At 48.0% G+C, this 9,158-nt stretch overlaps 1 pseudogene; it reads left to right on the plus strand.

The window, feature by feature from the left end:
- Positions 1-254: 254 nt before the first annotated feature.
- On the plus strand, positions 255-6,422 carry LOC123976037 (annotated as a pseudogene).
- The last annotated feature ends 2,736 nt before the right edge of the window (positions 6,423-9,158 follow it).

Raw genomic sequence — 9,158 nt, forward strand, 5'->3', positions numbered from 1 at the left:
ATGCCGTCCAGGGGAGATTGACCGGCTGACACATGAGCTGCTGACATGAGGCCTCAGGATCGACAGAGCCCTCACCACCGCCTGTGGAACAACACAGCAGAGCACCTCCGTCAGACCGTCCACCATCTCCTGAGATAGCCGTGCTCTCCAGTGAGAGGAGTCCAACACCACACCCAGGTAGGTGAGCCTCTGGGAGGGGAGAGGAACCGGCTCTGGAACCGCTGCGGTGGGAGGGCATCAGGGTCCTGTTTTAAATGAACGACCTGCTGCTGCTGGTGTGGTCCTGGGATGAGCCGGTGGTGCAGACGGCCAGGCTCGTCGCACACCCGTCTCCCCTGAGCAGCGAGGGTCGGCCAACAGCAAGCAATTCGGGTGCTAGATGACGTTAGCCGCAGCTAATGTGGAGCAACGTGGACACACAGGCAGAGATGCTCTCAAGTCTCTGAGCTAGAGTCCTAGTCAAGTCTCAAGTCACTTGTTGTTATAATGAATGTTGTATCACCTGTTGTGTTCAATCCACACTGCTTATAAAACTGCATAGCTACAGGAATTCTGTACATGTAACCCATTTTTTACTTACAGAGCACAACCATATAATGTGCAATGCAATTAATGACAACTTGTTAACTACTGTAAGTCAACACACGCCGCAGACTCTCAAACCCAGTGTAACTAAATAAAACTGTAATGTTCCAGATCAGCAATAAACCTGTTACCTGTTTTTCACTTACAGAGCACAACCATGTAGCCTAAAGCGTCAACAACTAATGACAGCTTATAAAATACCGTAAGTCAACACATCCCCCAGACTCTCAACCCAGTGCAACGTTATAACTAAATAAAACTGTAATGTTGCATGATCAACAATAAACCTGTAACCTGTTTTTCACAGAGCACGACCATGTAATGTGCAATGCAATTAATGACAGCTTAAACTACTGTAAGTCAACACATCCCCAGACTGTCAAACCCAGTGTAACATTAAGTAACATTACATGATCAACAATAAACCTGTTCGCAGCCACCGTTAATAATTAACATGATGGCCGCCAGCTGGACGTAAATGATTATGTTAATCGAGAAGAATAACAGCAAGCTCATCAGACATTTCCTAAAAATAAACATTGTTCACGTGTTCCGCACCTCAAGTCCGAGTCAAGTCTCGAGTCCCCATCTCTGCACATGGGGTCTTCCTGGTCAGCAGAACCAGGGTCAGACCGCATGTCAGCTTCACGTTAGCTTCCTGATAGCTCAACGTTACCCTGACGTTAGCATCCTGTTAGCACAACATTAGCTTGCCTTGTTGCGGCAACATAGCCAATGTCGAGGCTGGTGTCACCGGAGGTTGGAACGGGGGAATGGGGGAACCGCTGGGAGATCCGTGAACAGGAAAAGCGGAGTCAACTGACTCCCGTTCTTCCTTAACAGCAGGCCGTGGGCTTCGTCCAGAGAGTGGGTGGTAAACCCAATTGCGATAGCTTTAAAGGTGAAGCCTGTATGAAGTAGAACCTTGGTATACTAATCTTCACACCATGTATGAAACAAAACATATCTGAAATGCAGTCATCACAACACTATTCTGTTGGAATGACGTGCAGACAACATAATGGTCACTATTGTTGCTATATGATAACATAAAATACAGCAGTATAGTGCGGATTTCTGAGGATGCTCTGGTTGATATTATAGCCTAATAATATGATGTTAGCAGCTGTTACGCTGTTTTGTCACAATTATAGCAGCTGAATTGGTGTAATGCACAGATCGGTTCTGACAATATCTGAATAGCCCCCCAACCCCAATAATTCTTTATTGTAATTAAATTTAGCCAGATTTAGATTTTTATTGTGTTGTTATAATGTATCAGTGTTTTCATTAACAGTTTAACTTTAATGATTAGAGAGGCTGCTGTCAGTCGTTTAAATGTTTCCATGGGTGGAGTAATGTCACTGCAAATATCGTGGGACAAAACAAAAAAACTGTAGTTAAAAGCTTGACAGGATGGACAGAGGAAACCCTGTAGAGGAAACAGAATTCAAATTTTAGCCTCTGAAATGTTTAAATACTTTAATGGAGCTCAGCATTGGGAAGGGGGGGGACCCGCAGCTATGCAGGTGCAGATGAGGTTGGGACAGCAACAGCATCAGCTGCGCACAGAGCAGGGCCAGCTGCTCCCCCACTGTCCGGATGGGAGAAACTCACACTCGCACTTACAGAGGACAATCACTCAGACAGAAACCTGAAAGAAATGGACGAAAGAGCATGGGGAAGACCAGGAGCTCGCCATGCAGATGTCGTCTACCGACATTCCACTGTGCAATCCCAAAGAGGAGGAGACGTCTCTTGCGTGAGTCCTCCCGGAGGAGATACACCGGCTGACGCATAGGCCTGTGAAATAGCATCACACAGCCTGGGAGATAAGCGCGGCACTGACAGGGGAAAGCAGCGTAGCAGGACAGTGTGTGCACCGGGTTGAGGAGGTGAGACCTAGCTCCTCAGCCCCATGGGGGGTGGAAAGAAGCCTGAGAGGGTAATCACCTGCGATCGGAAGGAGCTGGTGATGCTTTGTTTGTTTCCTGCACTAGATTGCTACTAAGTTTGTCAACAAATGTTGTGTCTACTGCATGGGTGTACGATCACCAAACAATGCTGTTGATCTGATCCTCCATGGCGGAGTGCGGTGACGGATGTACCTGGAGTGGTACATGTGAGTTTGCAGCCCTGTTCAGATGTCCGACTGCAACCGCTATGTATGCGGCATGGAGAGTGCCTAATACGACTTACAAATAGATGGCAGAGAAAGCGAGGAAAAAGGGTAGGGAGGCAGGTTCATCTGAAAAAACTCTTGAAGCTGGGGGTCTTTGACTGCGACTCCAGACCTTTATGTCTTCGCCCTGACGTCCCCTGGGCTTTGGTCCCAGTGCCCTGGAGAAACCCTACCACTGGTCGCAGTGTGTGTTCTGTGCATCTGAGGTCGCTGCCCCGAGCCTCTTTCTCTGCTGCAGGTGTTCCTGCACCGCTCCGGATGGGTCTGATAAATGCCCATTTCTTTTAATAAAAGTCTCTTTTGCTCAGTGATTTATTTACTTCCAAAAACATGGACTTGTTGCTCATGGAGACTTGGCAACGGGATATTGAATATCACCTGAATGGGCTTTGTCCTGTGGACTGTAATTTTATCAGCACGCCAAGACTCACAGGCTGTGGTGGAGGTCTTGCTGTGGCACGTACACTTCTTTTGAACTACAGATGAGAAAAGTTGGTCGTTCAAATACATTTTATTGTATTTTAGTTTACCGGCCACCATCAGCAAACCCCCATATAGTTAAACATCACAGACTTTCAATACTGGACTCCTTTGGCCAGCAGCATCAGTAGATGTATTTGCACAGCTTTAATCTGATTATATCAGTGACGACCAGGAAAGGATAAGCACCCTAATCAGACGGATTCAATGGTACTAGACCAAGGCAATGGACAAACGACTACGAGCAAGCAGTGTACATGTGGCAAATTCTGTAAGAACGAGTGAGGCCTAAAGATCCACCAAGGGAAGATAAAGTGTCTGGTGGGGACAGGACCAACACAACGCACAGGTGTTCAACCTGGTGAGACACAGGAGGAGCCAGGCCCGGAGACACCCCACAGTGCCCTGAACCTCCAAGTGTTGCAAAAGACTCCCTCCAGCATCAAGTCTGAGAGGAGGCGGATCAAGTGGCCAGCAGCTAACATGACCTCAATGTGGAACTAGTTTGACATCGGTGTTGACCAGATTCTGGAGGCCAGCATGAGGGGAAATGTTGACAGGAAACTGCAAGCCATGAAAATGATAATTGAAAGCATTGCATCTGAACGGTTCGGTGAAGAGATGAAGGAAGGAGGCTCCAAAGGACCTCACTCAAAGAACCAATGAGAGGTGAGAATCCATAACATCAGGCAGGAGATGAAGACCCTGAAGCGACAGTACAAGCAGGCGAGGAGGAGCGCACTGGCCTGGCACAGCTGATGTGCATCCCACGAAAGAAGATCAGGATCCTTCGACTGGCAGAGTGGCACCGGAGGCGCCGCCGTGAAAGAGCCCAAAAGCGGGCTGCATTCATTGCCAACCCCTTTAAGTTCACTAATGAGCTGCTAGGACAAAAGCGTCTGCTCTCAGGAGGAGATTGATCACCACCTGAAGGCAACTCAGCAAGAGAAAAGGAGTTGGGGGAGTGCAGCATGCTGACAGACCCTCCTGAGCCAAGTTTGCAGTTGAACATGGCAGAGCTGCAGCTGAAGGAGGTTCGGGAGGTTGTCAGGAAAGCACAAGCAAGTTCTGTTCCAGGCCCAAACAGCACTTTGTTCAAAGTGTATAAGAACTGTCCTAAACTCCTGCTGCGCCTGTGGAAGATCCTGCGTGTTATGTGGAGGAGGGGCAAGATTCTTGAACAGTGGAGAGTTGCTGAGGGGGTCTGGATTCCAAAGGAGGAGAACTCCAAGAAGATAGACCAGTTCTGCATCATCTCCCGGCCAAGATCTTCTTCAGTGCTGTCTCCAACCTTCCTCTCAAAGAACAGACGCACACTGGTGTTGTGACGCAGCTCCTCAGAGAGAGAACAATCTGTCAGTGCTGAGTGGTACTCTAGTCTTTCACTCTCTTGCACGGGACACAGGGAGAATAAGCATGAGGAAACGGCTAGCTTGACTTTAAAAAATAATTCAAATCGATAAAAAAATGCATATGGCTCAATACCACACAAGCTTGTGCAGCTTACTCTGAAAACATCACGTCCCCAGCAGAGTCAGAGACCTCATTGCCGACTATTACAACAACTTCAGGATGAGAACCTCTTCAGGAGCAGTGACATCAGGCTGGCACAAGATCGAGATCAGAATCATCACGGGCTGTACCATCTCCGTAATTCTGTTATCCCTGGCCATGAATATGTTCACAAAGTCTACTGAACAAGAGTGCAGAGGGCCCAAGACGAAATCAGCTCAACGTCAGCCACCGCTAAGAGCATTTATGGATGACCTCATAGTCACCACAGAGTCAGTTCCAGGCCGGTGGATTCTCAAGGGTCTCGAAAAGCAAATGGAGTGGGTAGGGATGCGTTTTAAACCAGCCAAGTCAAGATCAATGGTGCTGAGAAGAGGAGAGGTGGATGACAAATCCCGGTTCAGCGTTGCAGGGGCAACAATCTCGACCGTCACTGAAAAGCCTGTCAAGAGCTTAGGCAAGGTGTTTGACAGCACCCTGAGGGATGCAGCATCCAACCGATCAACCTGCACTGAGCTGGACAGATGGCTAAAATCGGTCGACCAGTCTGGATTGCCAGGGATGTTCAAAGCTTGGCTATACCAGCATGGCATTCTTCCCAGGATCCTCTGGCCACACCTCATCTATGAAGTGCCAATCTTGACTATGGAAACCTTTGAGAGGAAGGTCAGCAGCCACCTCAGAAAATGGCTGGGGCTTCCAAAAAGTCTAAGTAGCATTGCACTCCATAGGCACCGCAACAAACTGCAACTGCCACTCAAGTCCTTGGAAGAGGAGTTCAAGGTAACGAGAGCCAGGGAAGTGTTGTAATATAGAGACTCGAGCGATCCAAAGGTGGCAAAGGCTGGGATTGAAGTGGGGACTGGTTGGAAGTGGAAGGCTGAGGGGGCTGTTCGACAAGCAGAGGCAAGATTACATCACAACAGGCTGGCGGGAGCGGTAACAAGAGGCAGGGCTGGACTGGGTTCCTTTTCAACTCCCCACATTGACACCACCAAAGGGAAGGAAAGGTGCTGCCTAGTCCAGGAGGAGATGAGAGCAGTGGTTGAGGAGAACAGTGGGAATGAGGCATCAGGGTGCCTGGATACGATGGGAGAACGCGATCGAGAGGAAGGTGACATGGGCAGAGCTGTGGAAGGCAGAGCCACAGCGGATCAAGTTTCTCATCCAGGCGGTATATGATGTGCTTCCCAGCCCATCAAACCTTCACATATGGGTCAAAGTGGAGTCACCAGCATGTCCACTGTGCTCCAAGCGTGGAACCCTAGAGCACATTCTGAGCTGCTGCTCTAAGGCACTGGGAGAGGGAAGGTACAGGTGGCCAAGCGCTCCCGCCCCTCCAAACAAGCCATCACACCTTCATCAAAGCTGGAGAGCAGCCAAGACCAGCTGCAAAAACATCTGCAGGCATCCTGGCCACTACGTTGTGACTACCACCTTAAGACCAGATGTTGTTCTTTTGTTTGAGTCTACAAAACAAGTGGTTCTGTTGGAGCTAAAAGTCCCTTGGGAAGACCGCCTGGAAGAGGCCTTTGAAAGGAAGCTCGCCAAGTATGAAGGACTAGTCGGCGAGTGTCGACAAACCGGATGGAGAGCAAGGTGTCTCCCAATAGAGGTCGGATGCAGGGGCTTTGCAGCCCTGGTCAGAGTCTTCAGTCTGTAAGGCATCGATGGAGTGAGGAGGAGAAGAGCCATCCACAATACCACCAAAGCGGCAGAGAAAGCCTCAAGATGGCTATGGCTCAAGAGAGGAGATGCACGGGGGCAAAGTAGCTAGTTTCGCCAATTGGACAGAAGCTGAGGTCTGATCAGCCTCAACTGGGTCGCCTGGATGAGGGTGTATGATGTTGAAAGACCCGAAACACCCAATGATTCCAGGAACATCTTTGAAGATGTGTCCAGCAGCATCAGTAGATGTATTTGCACAGCTTCTGCTCCATTACCCTGAATGACATCTTTAAGTTAGTGGGCATGACGAAATCTTCCCAAAGCCCTGTTGATATTTTACCAACATCTTTGCTTTTAAAATCCATACATTTACTTGGCCCATTTTTTGTTTCAATTTTAAACTTATCTCTTCAGCTGGGCCAGGTCCCTAGCTGTTTTAAGCATGCTGTTGTTCAGCCTATCTTGAAAAAGAACAATCTTGATGCAGTTTCATTTAGAAACTATAGACCTATTTCTAAATTGCCTTTTCTTTCTAAAATTCTTGAAAAGGTTGTTGCGAACCAGATAAAATATGTTTTGGATTCTCACAATATCTTTGATAATTTTCAGTCTGGTTTTCGTAAAAAACATTCAACTGAGACTGCCCTCCTTAGGGTCTCAAATGATATTTTGATGGCTGCTGATGGGGGTAAACGTTCTGTGCTGGTCCTATTAGATCTCAGTGCAGCGTTTGATACTGTGGATCACTGCACTCTGATTGATAGACTGAAAACAACTGTGGGCATTACTGGATCAGCTCTGGACTGGTTTTCTCTGTGTCCATAGGAACATATGTGTCAGACTCTGCTCCTTTGTCCTGTTGTGTGCCCCCAAAGTTCTGTGCTTGGCGCCCTGCTGTTCAGTTTATATATACACTTCTATATACTATATGCTTCCCCTCGGAAAAGATTATTGGTAGTTTTGAAGAAATATCTTACCATTGCATTGCTGATGACATCCAATTATATTTATCTTTTAGCCCTGATAGGCTAAACAAACTGTCCTTGTTGCACAACTGCTTAGCCTCCATTTACAAATGGATGGCAGACAACTTTTTGGAACCAAATTCAGACAAAACTGAGGTGCTGATTTTTGCCCCAGACAACATTACCCCTACGATTAGGCAGGCCACTGGGGCTCTATCATCCTCTGACTGTAATGTCGTGCAAAATCTGGGTGTCATTTTTGACAAATCTATGTGTTTTAACAGTCATGTTGAATCTGCAATTCATTCCTGTTTTTACCATCTCAGCAACATAAGATTAGATCTGTGGTTTCTAAAAAAGAGATGGAGATGCTTGTTCATGCTTTTTATTTCTTCTCTTCTGGATTATTGTACTGTGCACTTTAAACTAATCCTCCATGGACAAACTGCAAGTTGTACAGAATGCAGCTGCAAGACTTTTGCTGAAGACCAACAGGAGATCACACATTACTCCTGTGCTTAAGACTCTTCATTGGCTTCAAATTGGTTTTAGAGTGCATTTTAAATGTTTAACCATTACTTACAGAGCCTTGCATGGTCAAGCTCCCTCTTACATCCAGGATCTATTGCACACACTTCTGGTCGTTCTCTGCGGTCTTCAGGCCAAGACCGTTTAACTGTTCCCAGAACACCTTTTGAAACAAGACGTGATCGTGTTTTCTGTATGGTGGCTTCCTTTAGCCTTGGACTCTTTAGAAAACACCTTAAGACACATCTAGACTAGCATATAACTAGCCATTTGGTTTTGTATTTTATGTGTTGTTGTTTTTATTTGTTTTATTAAATTTTTTACTGTGAAGCACTTTGTGACCCCTGTTGTCTGTGGAAGGTGCTATATAAATAAAGTTTCTTACTTACTTACTCTAAGGCATGAAAGCAGGATTAGGGCGCAGGACAGCGGAGCTGCCATCCCCTTGGATCCGGAGACAAGATGGATCGACAGAGAGGGCAGCCAGATCGCTGACCCTCTTGGTCGACATCAGAGTCACGAGCAGAGCGACCTTGGCCGAAAGGAACCGCAGGTCCGCCATCTCCAAGGGCTTGAAAGGGGCTTGGGTCAGGGCGTGTAAAACTAGCGGCAAATCCCACTGTGGAGCGGAAGGCCGCAACACCGGCCTGTGCCTCCACACCCTCTTCAGGAAACGCTGCACCAGCAGGTGAGTGAACACCGTCCTGTCAACAAAGCCTTTGTGGCAGGATGAAATGGTGGCTGCATAGGTTTTAACTGTACTGAATGCCAGACCTCTGTCCGTAAGCCGAAGGAACGAAAGCACCCCCGGAAGCGGACAAGCTACAGGGTCCAACTCTTGGTCCAAACACCAGCATTAACCATTTGGAGAAGTAAGAGGACTGAGTAGAAGCGGCTCTCGACCCCTGGATGGTGCACACCACCGCCAGGGAGAAACCCTCTAGGTGCTGCCGCTCAGCCCCTGTGGGTCTGGCCGAGAAGCGGATAGCCTCCTGCCTGAGACGCCAGGGATATACTTCGAGGCCCTCACCACTCTTGGCGAGCCACATGGTGGAGCAGCTCTGTCAGAGCATCCACGCGCTCCAGGGAGAAACGCACTTTCAGGAGGGAGGAATGCAGCACCACGCCCAGGTAGGTGAGCATCTGGGAGGGAAAGGTAGTGTTTTTTTTCCAGTTCACCATGAAACCCAGGGGAGAAAGGTGTGAAACAATCTTGGCCGTTTGCACCAACGCCTCAT

The sequence above is a fragment of the Micropterus dolomieu genome, linkage group LG09 (assembly GCF_021292245.1).
Source record: "Micropterus dolomieu isolate WLL.071019.BEF.003 ecotype Adirondacks linkage group LG09, ASM2129224v1, whole genome shotgun sequence".
In the NCBI taxonomy this organism is placed as follows: domain Eukaryota; kingdom Metazoa; phylum Chordata; class Actinopteri; order Centrarchiformes; family Centrarchidae; genus Micropterus; species Micropterus dolomieu.